Genomic DNA, 17,344 nt, shown 5'->3' with positions numbered 1-17,344 from the left:
TCACCACCACACACACTACCACAACCACACCACAACCACCACCACACCACCACCACACTACCACAACCACCACACCACCACCACCACCACACCACAACCACCATCACACCACCACCACACCACAACCACCACCACAACCATACTACCATAACCACTACACCATAACCACTACCACACCACAACCACCAACACACTCACCAGTCACCACCACAACCACCGCCACCACACTTACCACCCACGACCACACCACCACCACTACCAGCACCACACCCACCACCACACAACCACACCACCACCACACCCACCACCACACCACAACCACTACACCACCACCACACCCACCACCACACCACAACCACCACCACACCACCACCACAACCACCACCACACCACACCACCACCACACCACCACCACCACCACCCTCACCTTCCACCACACCACCACCACAACCACCACCACACCACCACCACACCACCACACCACCACCACCACCACCCACCACACCACCACCACCCTCACCCACCACCACCCTCACCACCACCTCCACCCTCACCACCACCCTCACCACCACCACACCACCACCCTCACCACCACCACACCACCCTCACCACCACCACCACCACCCTCACCACCACCACACCACCACCACCGCCCTCACGACGGAGTCTGTCAAAGCGGTCGTGGGCCCAACCCTCCGTGACCGTTCAACTTCGTGAGCCCTCCACCACCTCGCTGTCCACCTTGTAGTCCACCTCGTAGTCCACGTCGTTGTCCACCTCGCTATCCACGTCGCTGTCCACGTCGTAGTCGACTTTGTCTACCTCGTAATCTACCTTGTTGTCCACCTCGCTGCCCACCTTGTAGTCCACCTTGTAGTCCACCTCGTAGTCCACTTCGTTGTCCACCCGCCGAGTTTCAAGATTTCTCGTTGCGAGCGGCTCCGGTTTTCGTCCCCCAGCCACTTCCGGCCACCGGCGGAAGAAGCCGCCGCGGGGGGTCGTCGTGGGCAGGGGAAACAATTCGGTGACGCGGTTGGGAAATGGTTCCGGCGTGTTTTGGTTCCGCGTCCGGCTTTAACGTCAATACAAAAATGAACGAAAGGAAAGATTTTGTTGATTAAATTTGACCGAAGCTCTGCAACTCTTTCACTTTGTTCAAGTTCATTTATTAGGTATAGCCCTGTGAGCCAGTGCAACCGCAACAAACAAAAACATGAACAGGAAACATCTTAAAGTGACTATGTGTGACTGAGTGCAAACAGAAAATCCAAGAAAAAGACAGCAAAATGTTGCAGAAAAAGCACCGTACACCAACGCTGTGTGCAAACATCCCAGTGGGATGCAAGTCAAACAACAACAACAACAACTTCTTGGTTCTTTTCGGTAAAGTCACGTAGAAGGGAAGTAATAAAATAATAAAAAATAAAACAATTCTCACGACGTTTCGGCTAACAACGCAAGCAGCCGTCTTCAGGTGAAGAATGAGACACTGCCAAGCTTGGAGCTTATATATATAAGCTGTTCTTCCACCTCCAACCCAGCTTATATATAAGCTCCAAGCTTGGCAGTGTCTCATTCTTCACCTGAAGACGGCTGCTTGCGTTGTAGCCGAAACGTCGTGAGAATTGTTTTATTATGTTTTATTTTTATTATTTTATTACTTCCCTTCTACGTGATGACTTTACCGAAAGAACCAAGAAGATGAATCCCTGCAGTCACGAAAGCTTTAAATCGAAACAACAACAACCACAAGACAACTTAGATTAAGGCCACCAGTCTACCTGTGTACTACAACAACACAAACATGGCCAAACCAAAAACACTTTTCGAAAATCACCAAAAATAAAGCCATGAAAGCAATGAAACAGTGATCACAGGAACTGTGACGGAATTTTCACAATAAACGGCAACCCAGCTTATATACATGCTCCAAGCTCGTGTGCTGTTCCATTCAGACGCTGTCTCCCCCGACAGACCTGGTTTCACCTGAGGACGGCTGCTTGCGTTGTGGCCGAAACGTCGTGAGAATTATTTTATTGTTTTATTTTTATTTTTTTTATGATTTATTATTTTATTATGTTTTATTTTTATTATTTTATTATGTTTTATTATTTTATTATGTTTATTTTTGGGAAAATGTCAAAACTGGGTGGTTTTTAACTTTTGCCGACAAAACTGGATCCCAAATGTCAAAACTGGGTGGTCTTGGAAAACGAAAGGCAAAACAGGGTGGTGCTTTTTGATATGACAAAACTGGGTGATGTTCAATGTGGATAAATGTCAAAACTGGGTGAAGAAGGTGTACGATTTAATGTATCATTTTGTACACGTTTAGGTCCTTGCGTTATTCATAAATATGTCGCCACAGATTTAGAGCGTTCCAAATGATGTTTCTCGTGGCTCATGTTCCATACCTTGCACCACAAACTTCCCGTTTGCATACTGGCACAGTGTGCCAGCTCGCTACTACAGTAACACTTTCAGCTCGCGAACATACACGAACTTGCCATTTGTATACTGGTACAGTGTGCCAGCTTGCATGCTACACCTACTACAGTAGAACAACGGTAGATAGTGTTTGCGTCGAGAAGTATGGTGCTGCACACTTCGAACAAAACATGTTACATATATATAACTACTTCGACGGGCAAGAGCGCTTGTTGTGGCCCTTGGCGCGACAGAAGGGAGCACCGCGTGAGGCCCAATGGGCCACCTTCGCCACGGTTGCGAATCCGACGCTTCTTCGGGCGGCCAGCCTTCTTCTGGCGAGGAGGTGGCATCATGGTGTTGTCGCGTTGCAGCTCCTCGGCAATGGGCAGCTCGATACCGGCAACCGAGGGTCCATGTCGTGTTGATGGCAGAGACTTGGTAACACACCGCACATGCGTCGTAGAGCTCGGGCATCCGCCCAAACGCCATGAGGGCACGAATGTAGTGCCGACACGGCAAGCCCATCTGCTTCATGTACCCGCACGTGCACGTCCGAGAGCTGAGATCGACTCGGCGCTTGGCAGAGGCGTAGGCGTCTGGATCCTTGACGTATGCACGCGTCGAGGTACTCTCGTAGACCTTGTACCTCGGGGCCAACGCCTGCTGAGCGTCGATGAGTCCTTGAGCGTACGGCGTAATGACACGCCCTTGAGCGGCCCACTTCTCGGCGTCGCTGCGGTGGGCAAAGGCCGTCGTCATCATGTCTTCCATGTGGTGCATGAGGAAGTGGAAGGGGTCCATCTCGCGAGCCGGCAGGGCCTCGCTGTTCGTGGACTCCACAAAGTTCGTCGTGCGCCAGCCGTACAATGGCGTCGTGTGCAGGTGCGGGTAGAGCGCCCACGTGTGGGGGTCGATCTTGTTGTAGTACGTGGCCGCCGCAGGCAGAGCTACGCCCAAGCAGCCCAAGGAGCTGCGGCCTCGGAGGCGCACCCTTGGGCATCGTAGATGATGCCTTGGAGGTCAGGCGTGAACGCGGAGCCGATGTTGTCCACGCCGTTGCAGATCAAATGCCGCGTGCAGTGGATGAGCATGAGGTCCTTCCAGTCGGAGGCTAGGATGCCCGTGCCACGATCGCAGAAGACCGGCGTGCCGTCGAGCTCGATGTCGTTGGTCGTGCAGCAGTTGAGAAACCAGTCGTAGGCCGCTGCCGTCTCGGACGGCACCAGCGCCACGGCGAGAAGGACGTTGCGGTTGTTGCCGTCGCGCCCAACGAGGACGAGCATGGTTCCATTGTAGGCGCGCGCCTTCATGTGCGACCCGTCGATGCCGACGACGCGTTGAAGACTTGGCTGCAACGAGCGTGCGATCGGGTTGCAGATGAACGCACCCCAGAAGATGCCCGCGTCTTCTCGCACACTGCAGGTCGTCGCGTTGAGCTTGCCGAACGTCTCCACCAGCGAGTTGATGAACTCGAAGCCTGCATGGGCCGCACTCTCGTTCGCCGCGATGCACGTGTCCTTGGCGCGGTACATCATCCGGGTCGGGACAATGACGCGAGCAACGTCGGCGACCTGGGCAATGACAGTCGGTGCGGAGGTACGGGGGTTGGCGCGAAAGGCCGAACGGGCTGTCGTGTTCGCCTCCACTTGGCGCTGCGTGATCTTGGTAGTGCCCGTGCAGCCGTGGTGATCCGTGCACAGCGCCGAGACGCGGAAGCCGCGTCGTTCCCCCGTGAGCTTCGTCAGCTTCACCTTGAAGGAACAAGGTGTTGAACTAGAGCAGACGATGGCAACGTGCCGTCCGCCGCTTCGCTTGAGGTCAAGGACCGCGCGCTTGCCTTGTTGCAAAGCAAAGTCTTGGATGCCGTGGATGGCCTCGCGGCGCGTGGTAAAAGTCTTCTTGGGGTGGAGGGTTGCCATTCGAATGTGAGCAAGGTGGCAGTGCGCCCGCCTGGTCGCAAGCCCGCCCCGAGCTCACTTCCGAGTCCGAGCCGTAGCTTGAAATGTTGGTCGTTGGGGTGCTGGCACACTGTGCCAGCGTACAAATATCAAGTGTGTGTAGTTATATGGTGCTGGCACACTGTGCCAGCATACTAATACCACGTGTTTAGATGAATGGGGTGCTGGCACAGTGTGCCAGTATACAAATACCAAGTGTTTGGATGAATGGGGTGCTGGCACACTGTGCTAGTATACAATTATCAAGTGTATTTGACAAATGTCAAAACTGGGTGCACCCTGAGTGTCCAAAACTCAAGTTTTTGGCCACCCAGGGTGCACCCAGTTTTGACATTTGGGATCCAGTTTTGTCGGCAAAAGTTAAAAACCACCCAGTTTTGACATTTTCCCGTTTATTTTTATTATTCTATTATGTTTTATTATTTTTATTATTTTATTATGTTTTAATTTTATTATGTTTTATTTTTATTATTTTATTTTATTATGTTTTATTTTTATTCTTTTATTACTTCCCTTCTACGTGATGACTTTACCGAAAGAACCAAGAAGATGAACCCATGCTGCAATCACGAAAGAAGCTTTAAATCGAAACATGTACTACCCAAACCCTGCAGCCACAGCTGTATTATAGCAGGTGTAAGAGGCTGCTGTGTAATAGCTCTGTTAGCAAACATCACACGGTGGGTGGGTGAATGCAGGAGGAATCCGAAGAGCCATGAAGCTCTTTGGAACCTCATTTGCCAGTAAAAATATGATAATTGGTTTTTTACCCTTCTATCTGGCAACAAAACTGACACTTTTTTTTAACCAATTATCATATTTTTTCTTCTGGCAAATGAGGTTCCAATGGTGTAAATGCTTCACCCCGAGCTCTCATACTCTGATGGTGCATTGTCTTTGAGTTGTGCGCCTTTTGGCGTCATCTGGTCCAACACCATGTGAGACACTAGGCTCTAAGGAAAGCTGTCTCTGGTGTGGACCAATCAACTTCAAGGACCATGTGAGACTAGGCTCTAAGGAAATCTGTCTGGTGTGGACCAATCACCTTCAAGGACCATGTGAGACTAGGCTCTAAGGAAAGCTGTCTCTGGTGTGGACCAATCAACTTCAAGGACCATGTGAGACTAGGCTCTAAGGAAAGCTGTCTCTGGTGTGGACCAATCAACTTCAAGGACCATGTGAGACTAGGCTCTAAGGAAAGCTGTCTCTGGTGTGGACCAATCAACTTCAAGGACCATGTGAGACTAGGCTCTAAGGAAAGCTGTCTCGGGTGTGGACCAATCACCTTCAAGGACCATGTGAGACTAGGCTCTAAGGAAAGCTGTCTCTGGTGTGGACCAATCAACTTCAAGGACAGTGCACATTATCAGAGTTGTGTGTTTTGTTTGCATTATGGCTGCAGGTATTGTGGTCAATGCAAACATGACTCCGTGGGAGGGGGGCACGTGGGAGGGGGGGGCACGTGGGGGGGGGGGGAGCACGTGGGGGGGGGCACGTGGGGGGGGGGGCACGTGGGGGTGGGGGGCACGTGGGAGGGGGGGGGCACGTGGGGGGGGGGCACGTGGGGGGGGGGGCACGTGGGGGGGGGGGGGAGCACGTGGGGGGGGGCACGTGGGAGGGGGGGGAGCACGTGGGAGGGGGGGCACGTGGGGGGGGGGCACGTGGGGGGGGGCACGTGGGGGGGGGGGCACGTGGGAGGGGGGGGGCACGTGGGAGGGGGGGGGAGCACGTGGGAGGGAGGCACGTGGGAGGGGGGGGGCACGTGGGGGGGGGGCACGTGGGGGGGGGCACGTGGGAGGGGGGGGAGCACGTGGGGGGGGGCACGTGGAAGGGGGGGGGCACGTGAGGGGGGGGCACGTGAGGGGGGGCACGTGGGGGGGGGGGGGCACGTGGGAGGGGGGGGGGGCACGTGAGGGGGGGGGCGGGGGGGGTCACGTGGGAGGGGGGGGTCACGTGGGAGGGGGGTAGCCCCCGCCGTCGCCCCCTCCACACGCTAGCGCAGTGACGTCACAAAAACCGCGACTTTCCGCTCGAGCTCCATAGAAACGGATGGGGGGGGGGGCCTCACCCCCTACGTAAGATGGCCGCCGGATTAGAATCCCTGGTGACGTCACTCCTCCACCCCCCCCCCTCGTCGCCCCCCTCCCCCCCCCGTAATGGCGGCGGTTTGGCGCCCATTGTTTACCTTGTAGCGGGTGGCGCTTGCGGCGATGGTGGTGGATTTAGAAGTTAAATGTTTAATTTACTGTCGTGAAAAGGCGATCGAAGTGTTCGCAAGCGTCGACTTTCCCTCAGCGGTGAAGACGAATTCGGATTTCGCGGCACGGAAGAGACACAATTTGGCCCGCGTTGGACTGCGTCGTGAGGAGCGAGTGGCGAGAAGACGGTGAGACTCACGGAGAGATTCACACAAAGATCGCGACTTTGAGTCCCGTTAAGAGTTAAACAAAAAGCGTCTCGTTTTAAACGATCTACGCAAATGTAGCGAACAAACAAACGTCGAATAGATTATTAAAAATTTTCCTCAGAATTTCACCAAAATTTTTATTGATAATTGTCAAGAAACGAAAATTCCTGCAAATTTTTTTCCGTACGGCCGCGATTATTAAGTTATTTAAACTATTTACTTTATTTATTAAGTTACTTAAACTATTACCTTTATTTATTAAGTTACTTAAACTATTTACTTTATTTATTAAGTTATTTAAACTATTTATTTTATTTATTAAGTTACTTAAACTATTTACTTTATTTATTAAGTTACTTAAACTATTTACTTTATTTATTAAGTTATTTAAACTATTTACTTTATGTATTAAGTTACTTAAACTATTTTATTTATTTATTAAGTTACTTAAACTATTTTATTTATTAAGTTATTTAAACTATTTACTTTATTTATTACGTTACTTAAACTATTTACTTTATTTATTAAGTTACTTAAACTATTTACTTTATTTATTAAGTTACTTAAACTATTTACTTTATTTATTAAGTTACTTAAACTATTTATTTTATTTATTAAGTTACTTAAACTATTTATTTTATTTATTACGTTACTTAAACTATTTATTTTATTTATTACGTTACTTAAACTATTTATTTTATTTATTACGTTACTTAAACTATTTACTTTATTTATTAGGTTACTTAAACTATTTACTTTATTTATTAAGTTACTTAAACTATTTTATTTATTTATTAAGTTACTTAAACTATTTATTTTATTTATTAAGTTACTTAAACTATTTACTTTATTTATTAAGTTACTTAAACTATTTACTTTATTTATTAAGTTACTTAAACTATTTACTTTTAAGCTGCTGCTGTGCCCGATGTAGCAATAGCATCATCATCATCAGTAGCATCATCATCATCAGTAGCATCATCATCATCAGTAGCATCATCATCATCAGTAGCATCATCAGTAGCATCATCATCATCAGTAGCATCATCATCATCAGTAGCATCATCATCATCAGTAGCATCATCATCATCAGTAGCATCATCAGTAGCATCATCAGCAGTATCATCATCAGTAGCATCATCAGCAGCATCATCCGTAGCAGTATCATCATCAGTAGCAGTATCATCATCAGTAGCATCATCATCATCAGTAGCATCATCATCAGTAGCATCATCAGTAGCAGCAGCATCATCAGCAGTATCATCATCAGCAGTATCATCATCAGTAGCAGCATCATCAGTAGCAGCATCATCATCAGCAGCAGTATCATCATCAGCAGTATCATCAGCAGCATCATCAGCAGTAGCATCATCAGCATCATCATCAGTAGCAGCATCATCCGTAGCAGTATCATCATCAGTAGCAGTATCATCATCAGTAGCATCATCATCATCAGTAGCATCATCATCATCAGTAGCATCATCATCAGTAGCATCATCAGTAGCAGCAGCATCATCAGCAGTATCATCATCAGCAGTATCATCATCAGTAGCAGCATCATCAGTAGCAGCATCATCAGCAGCAGTATCATCATCAGCAGTATCATCAGCAGCATCATCAGCAGTAGCATCATCAGCAGTAGCATCATCAGCAGCATCATCAGCAGTAGCATCATCAGCAGTAGTAGCAGCAGCAGCATCATCAGCAGTAGCATCATCATCAGCAGTAGCATCATCAGCAGCATCATCAGCAGTAGCATCATCAGCAGTAGTAGCAGCAGCAGCATCATCATCAGTAGCATCATCAGTAGCAGAATCATCATCAGCATCATCATCAGTAGCAGCATCATCAGCAGCAACAGTAGCAACATCAGCAGGATTATATTAAACGGTACATCTGTTTATAGAATGTGAATCTATGGGTCTCTGTGTGGTGGTGATGAGTCTATGGGTCTCTGTGTGGTGGTGGTGAATCTATGGGTCTCTGTGTGGTGGTGATGAGTCTATGGGTCTCTGTGTGGTGGTGATGAGTCTATGGGTCTCTGTGTGGTGGTGATGAGTCTATGGGTCTCTGTGTGGTGGTGATGAGTCTATGGGTCTCTGTGTGGTGGTGATGAGTCTATGGGTCTCTGTGTGGTGGTGGTGATGAGTCTATGGGTCTCTGTGTGGTGGTGATGAGTCTATGGGTCTCTGTGTGGTGGTGATGAGTCTATGGGTCTCTGTGTGGTGGTGATGAGTCTATGGGTCTCTGTGTGGTGGTGGTGAGTCTATGGGTCTCTGTGTGGTGGTGATGAGTCTATGGGTCTCTGTGTGGTGGTGGTGATGAGTCTATGGGTCTCTGTGTGGTGGTGGTGAGTCTATGGGTCTCTGTGTGGTGGTGATGAGTCTATGGGTCTCTGTGTGGTGGTGGTGAGTCTATGGGTCTCTGTGTGGTGGTGGTGAGTCTATGGGTCTCTGGTGGTGATGAGTCTATGGGTCTCTGTGTGGTGGTGGTGAGTCTATGGGTCTCTGTGTGGTGGTGGTGAGTCTATGGGTCTCTGTGTGGTGGTGGTGAGTCTATGGGTCTCTGTGTGGTGGTGATGAGTCTATGGGTCTCTGTGTGGTGGTGATGAGTCTATGGGTCTCTGTGTGGTGGTGATGAGTCTATGGGTCTCTGTGTGGTGGTGATGAGTCTATGGGTCTCTGTGTGGTGGTGGTGAGTATATGGGTCTCTGTGTGGTGGTGATGAGTCTATGGGTCTCTGTGTGGTGGTGGTGAGTCTATGGGTCTCTGTGTGGTGGTAATGAGTCTATGGGTCTCTGTGTGGTGGTGGTGGTGAGTCTGTGGGTCTCTGTGTGGTGTAATGAGTCTATGGGTCTCTGTGTGGTGGTGGTGAGTCTATGGGTCTCTGTGTGGTGGTAATGAGTCTATGGGTCTCTGTGTGATGAGTCTATGGGTCTCTGTGTGATGAGTCTATGGGTCTCTGTGTGGTGGTGGTGAGTCTATGGGTCTCTGTGTGATGAGTCTATGGGTCTCTGTGTGATGAGTCTATGGGTCTCTGTGTGATGAGTCTATGGGTCTCTGTGTGATGCGTCTATGGGTCTCTGTGTGGTGGTGATGAGTCTATGGGTCTTTGTGTGATGAGTCTATGGGTCTCTGTGTGATGAGTCTATGGGTCTCTGTGATGAGTCTATGGGTCTCTGTGTGGCGGTGATGAGTCTGTGGGTCTCTGTGTGGTGGTGATGAGTCTGTGGGTCTCTGTGTGGTGAGTCTATGGGTCTCTGTGATGAGTCTATGGGTCTCTGTGTGGTGGTGATGAGTCTATGGGTCTCTGTGTGGTGGTGATGAGTCTATGGGTCTCTGTGTGGTGGTGAGTCTGTGGGTCTCTGTGTGGTGGTAATGAGTCTATGGGTCTCTGTGTGGTGGTGGTGGTGGTGGTGAGTCTGTGGGTCTCTGTGTGGTGGTAATGAGTCTATGGGTCTCTGTGTGGTGGTGATGAGTCTATGGGTCTCTGTGTGGTGGTGGTGGTGAGTCTATGGGTCTCTGTGTGGTGGTGATGAGTCTATGGGTTTCTGTGTGGTGGTGGTGAGTCTATGGGTCTCTGTGTGGTGGTGATAAGTCTATGGGTCTCTGTGTGGTGGTGGTGGTGAGTCTGTGGGTCTCTGTGTGGTGGCAATGAGTCTATGGGTCTCTGTGTGGTGGTGATGAGTCTATGGGTCTCTGTGTGGTGGTAATGAGTCTATGGGTCTCTGTGTGATGAGTCTATGGGTCTCTGTGTGGTGGTGGTGAGTCTGGGTCTCTGTGTGATGAGTCTATGGGTCTCTGTGTGATGAGTCTATGGGTCTCTGTGTGATGAGTCTATGGGTCTCTGTGTGGTGGTGGTGAGTCTATGGGTCTCTGTGTGGTGGTGGTGGTGAGTCTATGGGTCTCTGTGTGATGAGTCTATGGGTCTCTGTGTGATGAGTCTATGGGTCTCTGTGATGAGTCTATGGGTCTCTGTGTGATGAGTCTATGGGTCTCTGTGTGGTGGTGGTGAGTCTATGGGTCTCTGTGTGGTGGTAATGAGTCTATGGGTCTCTGTGATGAGTTTATGGGTCTCTGTGTGGTGGTGGTGAGTCTATGGGTCTCTGTGTGATGAGTCTGTGGGTCTCGGTGTGGTGGTGATGAGTCTATGGGTCTCTGTGTGGTGGTGAGTATATGGGTCTCTGTGTGGTGGTGATGAGTCTATGGGTCTCTGTGGTGGTGAGTCTATGGGTCTCTGTGTGGTGGTAATGAGTCTATGGGTCTCTGTGTGATGAGTCTATGGGTCTCTGTGTGATGAGTCTATGGGTCTCTGTGATGAGTCTATGGGTCTCTGTGTGATGAGTCTATGGGTCTCTGTGATGAGTCTATGGGTCTCTGTGTGATGAGTCTATGGGTCTCTGTGTGGTGGTGGTGAGTCTATGGGTCTCTGTGTGGTGGTAATGAGTCTATGGGTCTCTGTGATGAGTTTATGGGTCTCTGTGTGGTGGTGGTGAGTCTATGGGTCTCTGTGTGATGAGTCTGTGGGTCTCGGTGTGGTGGTGATGAGTCTATGGGTCTCTGTGTGGTGGTGAGTATATGGGTCTCTGTGTGGTGGTGATGAGTCTATGGGTCTCTGTGGTGGTGAGTCTATGGGTCTCTGTGGTGGTAATGAGTCTATGGGTCTCTGTGTGATGAGTCTGGGTCTGTGTGATGAGTCTATGGGTCTCTGTGTGATGAGTCTATGGGTCTCTGTGTGGTGAGTCTATGGGTCTCTGTGTGGTGAGTCTATGGGTCTCTGTGTGATGAGTCTATGGGTCTCTGTGTGGTGGTGAGTATATGGGTCTCTGTGTGATGAGTCTGGGTCTGTGTGGTGAGTCTATGGGTCTCTGTGTGGTGAGTCTATGGGTCTCTGTGTGATGAGTCTATGGGTCTCTGTGTGGTGGTGAGTCTATGGGTCTCTGTGTGATGAGTCTGGGTCTGTGTGGTGAGTCTATGGGTCTCTGTGTGATGAGTCTATGGGTCTCTGTGTGGTGAGTCTATGGGTCTCTGTGTGATGAGTCTATGGGTCTCTGTGTGATGAGTCTATGGGTCTCTGTGTGGTGAGTCTATGGGTCTCTGTGTGATGAGTCTATGGGTCTCTGTGTGGTGAGTCTGGGTCTGTGTGGTGAGTCTATGGGTCTCTGTGTGGTGAGTCTATGGGTCTCTGTGTGGTGAGTCTATGGGTCTCTGTGTGGTGAGTCTATGGGTCTCTGTGTGATGAGTCTATGGGTCTCTGTGTGATGAGTCTATGGGTCTCTGTGATGAGTCTATGGGTCTCTGTGTGATGAGTCTATGGGTCTCTGTGTGGTGGTGGTGAGTCTATGGGTCTCTGTGTGGTGGTAATGAGTCTATGGGTCTCTGTGATGAGTTTATGGGTCTCTGTGTGGTGGTGGTGAGTCTATGGGTCTCTGTGTGATGAGTCTGTGGGTCTCGGTGTGGTGGTGATGAGTCTATGGGTCTCTGTGTGGTGGTGAGTATATGGGTCTCTGTGTGGTGGTGATGAGTCTATGGGTCTCTGTGGTGGTGAGTCTATGGGTCTCTGTGGTGGTAATGAGTCTATGGGTCTCTGTGTGATGAGTCTGGGTCTGTGTGATGAGTCTATGGGTCTCTGTGTGATGAGTCTATGGGTCTCTGTGTGGTGAGTCTATGGGTCTCTGTGTGGTGAGTCTATGGGTCTCTGTGTGATGAGTCTATGGGTCTCTGTGTGGTGGTGAGTATATGGGTCTCTGTGTGATGAGTCTGGGTCTGTGTGGTGAGTCTATGGGTCTCTGTGTGGTGAGTCTATGGGTCTCTGTGTGATGAGTCTATGGGTCTCTGTGTGGTGGTGAGTCTATGGGTCTCTGTGTGATGAGTCTGGGTCTGTGTGGTGAGTCTATGGGTCTCTGTGTGATGAGTCTATGGGTCTCTGTGTGATGAGTCTATGGGTCTCTGTGTGGTGAGTCTATGGGTCTCTGTGTGATGAGTCTATGGGTCTCTGTGTGATGAGTCTATGGGTCTCTGTGTGGTGAGTCTATGGGTCTCTGTGTGATGAGTCTATGGGTCTCTGTGTGGTGAGTCTGGGTCTGTGTGGTGAGTCTATGGGTCTCTGTGTGGTGAGTCTATGGGTCTCTGTGTGGTGAGTCTATGGGTCTCTGTGTGATGAGTCTATGGGTCTCTGTGTGATGAGTCTATGGGTCTCTGTGTGGTGAGTCTGTGGGTCTCTGTGTGATGAGTCTATGGGTCTCTGTGTGGTGAGTCTGTGGGTCTCTGTGTGGTGAGTCTATGGGTCTCTGTGTGGTGAGTCTATGGGTCTCTGTGTGGTGAGTCTGTGGGTCTCTGTGTGGTGAGTCTATGGGTCTCTGTGTGGTGAGTCTATGGGTCTCTGTGTGATGAGTCTATGGGTCTCTGTGTGATGAGTCTATGGGTCTCTGTGTGGTGAGTCTGTGGGTCTCTGTGTGATGAGTCTATGGGTCTCTGTGTGGTGAGTCTGTGGGTCTCTGTGTGGTGAGTCTATGGGTCTCTGTGTGGTGAGTCTATGGGTCTCTGTGTGGTGAGTCTGTGGGTCTCTGTGTGGTGAGTCTATGGGTCTCTGTGTGGTGAGTCTGTGGGTCTCTGTGTGGTGAGTCTATGGGTCTCTGTGTGGTGAGTCTACTCACACACTCAGTCACCTACTCAGTCACTCGGTCAGCCCCTTACCCACCTAAAAAGATCCCCAGTATCGCCTCACCAGGTACTCCTGTTGAGGCTGAGTCGACCTAGGGGAGGCACAGGAATGGTCCAGATAATCGCTGTCACTGGGGTTGGTGGCCGTGAGCGGGAATCGAACTCGGGTCGCCGAGTTCAGCGCGATAACCCCGACACCACCGCTCCACATTACTCATCCACCAACTCACCCACTCAACCAGCAACTCACCCACTCACTTGCCCACTCACATACTCGCCCACTCACTCGCACACTCACTCGCCTACTCACTCGCTCACTCACTCACTCGCCTACTCGCTCACACAATCAGTCCCTCACTCACTCACCCACTTGCACACTCGCTCACACAATCAGTCCTTCATCCACTCACCCACTCACTCACCCACCCACTCGCACACTCACCCACTCGCCGACTCACTCGCCCCTCTCTCTTTCCCAGGTGCAATCATGGCTCCTACTCTCTCACCACCACCACCATCACCACCACCACCATCACCACCACCACCCGCAGCGGCTTCCGTGCGCCCCGTCCACCTTGTGGGCAGCGTCGTCTCCGTAGCGATGGTGGCGACGACTCTGGCGTTGGCGCTCGCGACGATGGCGGCGGGCGTCATCGTCATCGTCAGCGGCGTCCATCGGCTGCGGCGAGACGATGGGCCCCGCTCGCTGCTCCTGCTCGGAGGAGCGTGGCCGCACGGCGGCGGTGGCGGCGGTGGCGGTGGGACGTCGAGTTGTGTGCAGCGGTGGGACGCTGGTGGACACGCCGCTGCCCGGCACGCTGCCCCAACCGCACAGTCACACTGTGAGTGGGTGGGTGGGTGAGTGAGTGGGTGGGTGGGTGGGTGAGTGAGTGGGTGGGTGGGTGGGTGAGTGGGTGGGTGGGTGGGTGAGTGGGTGGGGGGGGTGGGTGGGGGTGGGGGGGGTGGGTGGGTGAGTGAGTGGGTGGGTGGGTGAGTGAGTGGGTGGGTGAGTGGGTGGGTGGGTGGGGGGGTGGGTGGGTGGGGGGGTGGGTGGGGGGGTGGGTGGGTGGGTGAGTGGGTGGGTGGGTGGAGTGAGTGGGTGGGTGGGTGGGTGGGGTGGGGGGGGGTGGGTGGGGGGGTGGGTGGGTGGGGGGGTGGGTGGGTGGGGGGGGTGGGTGGGTGGGGGGGTGGGTGGGTGGGGGGGGTGGGTGGGTGAGTGAGTGGTGAGGGGGTGGGTGAGGGGGGTGAGTGGGTTGGGGGGGTGGGTTGAGTGAGTGGGTGGGGGGTGGGGTGGGTGAGTGGGTGGGTGGTTGAGTGGGTGGGTGGGTGGGTGATGTGGGGTGAGGGGGGGTGGGTGGGTGAGTGGGTGGGTGGGTGAGTGGGTGGGTGGTGGGTGAGTGGGTGGGTGGGTGAGGGGGTGGGTGAGGGGGTGGGTGAGGGGGTGGGTGGGTGGTATGGGTGGGTGGTGGTGGTGTGAGTGGGTGGGTGGGTGGGTGAGTCGGTGGGTGAGTGAGTTCGTGGGGTAGATGGGCGAGTGAGTGGGGGGGGTGAGTGAGTGAGTGAGGTGAGTGAATGAGTGGGGGGGGGTGAGTGAGTGGGGTGAGTGGGTTGGGTGGGTGAGTGGTTGAGTGAGTGGGTGAGTGAGTGGGTGAGTCCACACTGCTAATGTTGTTGTGGTTGTTGTGGTTGTGGTGTAGAATTCTGAGTAACAATCAGATCTCAAGACTCAGGAACGGATCCTTCATCGGTCTCAACTCCCTGGAGAGGCTGTGAGTAGCGCGCACACACACGGTGTGACACACACACAGTGTGACACACACAGACACACACACACACAGACACACACACACACAGTGTGACACACCACAGACACACACACACACAGACACACACACACACAGACACACACACACACAGTGTGACACACACACACACACAGTGTGACACACACACACACTGTGTGACACACACACCACACACACACGGTGTGACACACACACACACACAGTGTCACACACACAGTGTGACACACACACAACAACAACGCCATTCGCCACTAAGTGGGCGGTGACGTCACCACGACGCTTGTGCCAGGCCATGTGCACCTTGAGGCTGCACGTGAAGTGTCGAACGCCCGCTGGCAGGAGGTCACGGGGCAGACCCAGCAGGTGCCCACGGGTCGACTGACCGAGATGACCGAGATGACCGAGATGGACTGGCTGATGCACCACCTGTGCCCCCTACTGTGCCAACTTGCTGTGCTTTAGCCGCCCGGAGCTCCGCTCGTTGTTGTGAGCGTCGCTCCTCCGCCCTCCGTTGTTGTTGCTGGACGATTATCCTGCTGATGGTGATGCTGATGATGATGCTGATGATGCTGATGATGCTGATGATGCTGATGCTGCTGCTGATGATGCTGCTGATGATGCTGCTGATGATTATGTTGATGATGTCTTTGACAATATTGATGATGATGATGCTACTGATGATGATGCTGCTGATGATGCTGATGATGATGATGCTGCTGATGATTATGTTGATGATGTTGACAATATTGATGATGATGCTGCTGATGATGATGCTGCTGATGATGATGATGCTGATGGCCGCTTGTGTCTTTGTGCAGCGACCTTCGGAATAACGCCATCGTGACGGTCGAGTCTGGAGCCTTCCTGGGTCTCTCCGAGATCAAGAAGCTGTGAGCGCCGTGCACCATGCTGTCTCTGTGTGTGTCTGTGTGTCTCTGTGTGTCTGTGTCTCTGTGTCTGTGTGTGTCTGTGTGTCTGTGTGTCTGTGTGTCTGTGAGTGTCTCTGTGTGTGTCTCTGTGTGTGTCTCTGTGTGTCTGTGTCTCTGTGTGTCTGTGTCTCTGTGTCTGTGTGTGTCTGTGTGTCTGTGTGTCTGTGTGTGTCTCTGTGTGTGTGTGTGTCTCTGTGTGTTTCTCTGTGTCTCTGTGTGTGTCTCTCTGTGTCTTCTGTGTGTCTCTCTGTGTGTCTGTGTGTGTCTCTGTGTGTCTCTGTGTGTCTGTGTCTCTGTGTGTCTGTGTCTGTGTGTGTCTGTGTGTCTGTGTCTGTGTCTGTGTGTCTGTGTGTGTCTCTGTGTGTCTCTGTGTGTCTGTGTCTCTGTGTGTCTGTGTCTCTGTCTCTGTGTGTGTCTCTGTGTGTGTCTCTGTGTGTCTCTGTGTGTGTCTCTGTGTGTCTCTGTGTGTGTGTGTCTCTGTGTGTGTCTCTGTGTCTCTGTGTGTCTCTCTGTCTGGGTCTCTCAGAGATCAAGAAGCTGTGAGTGCCATGCACCTCTCTCTCTCCGTGTGTCTCTGTGTGTCTGTGTCTTCTGTGTGTGTCTCTGTGTCTCTGTGTGTCTCTGTGTCTCTGTGTGTGTCTCTGTGTGTCTGTGTCTCTGTGTGTGTCTCTGTGTGTGTGTCTGTGTCTCTGTGTGTGTCTCTGTGTGTCTGTGTCTCTGTGTGTGTCTCTGTGTGTGTGTCTCTATGTGTGTGTGTGTGTGCACCCTAGGGATCTGTCCAACAATCGGCTCCTCTGTCTGGAGACAAGAAATGTTTATTGGCCTGTCAAGCCTCCTCCGCCTGTGAGTAACCCATCACTCACTCACACACTCACACAGTCACACAGTCACTCACTCACACAGTCACTCACACAGTCACACAGTCACTCACTCACACAGTCACATAGTCACACAGTCACTCACTCACACTCTCACACACACACTCACTCACACAGTCACTCACTCACACACCACAGTCACATAGTCACACAGTCACTCATACACTCACACACACAGTCACATAGTCACATGGTCACACAGTCACTCATACACTCACTCACACAGTCACATAGTCACATAGTCACACACTCACACACACACACACACACACCAC

The 17,344-nt window shown here is 51.6% G+C and overlaps 1 long non-coding RNA gene across 1 annotated transcript; it reads left to right on the top strand.

Moving 5' to 3' along the window:
* The first annotated feature begins 6,527 nt into the window (after positions 1 to 6,527).
* LOC144740459 (uncharacterized) lies at positions 6,528 to 17,331 on the top strand. The gene is made up of 5 exons (XR_013589646.1): positions 6,528 to 6,774; positions 13,937 to 14,299; positions 15,155 to 15,226; positions 16,081 to 16,152; positions 16,962 to 17,331. It is a non-coding gene; the product is annotated as an uncharacterized LOC144740459 (long non-coding RNA).
* Positions 17,332 to 17,344: the final 13 nt, after the last annotated feature.

The sequence above is a fragment of the Lampetra planeri genome, unplaced genomic scaffold, assembly GCF_965212315.1.
Source record: "Lampetra planeri unplaced genomic scaffold, kcLamPlan1.2.h2 scaffold_2171, whole genome shotgun sequence".
Classification (NCBI taxonomy): domain Eukaryota; kingdom Metazoa; phylum Chordata; class Hyperoartia; order Petromyzontiformes; family Petromyzontidae; genus Lampetra; species Lampetra planeri.
Note: the sequence above shows the minus strand (reverse complement) of the source record. Positions and strands in the feature narration are given on the sequence as shown.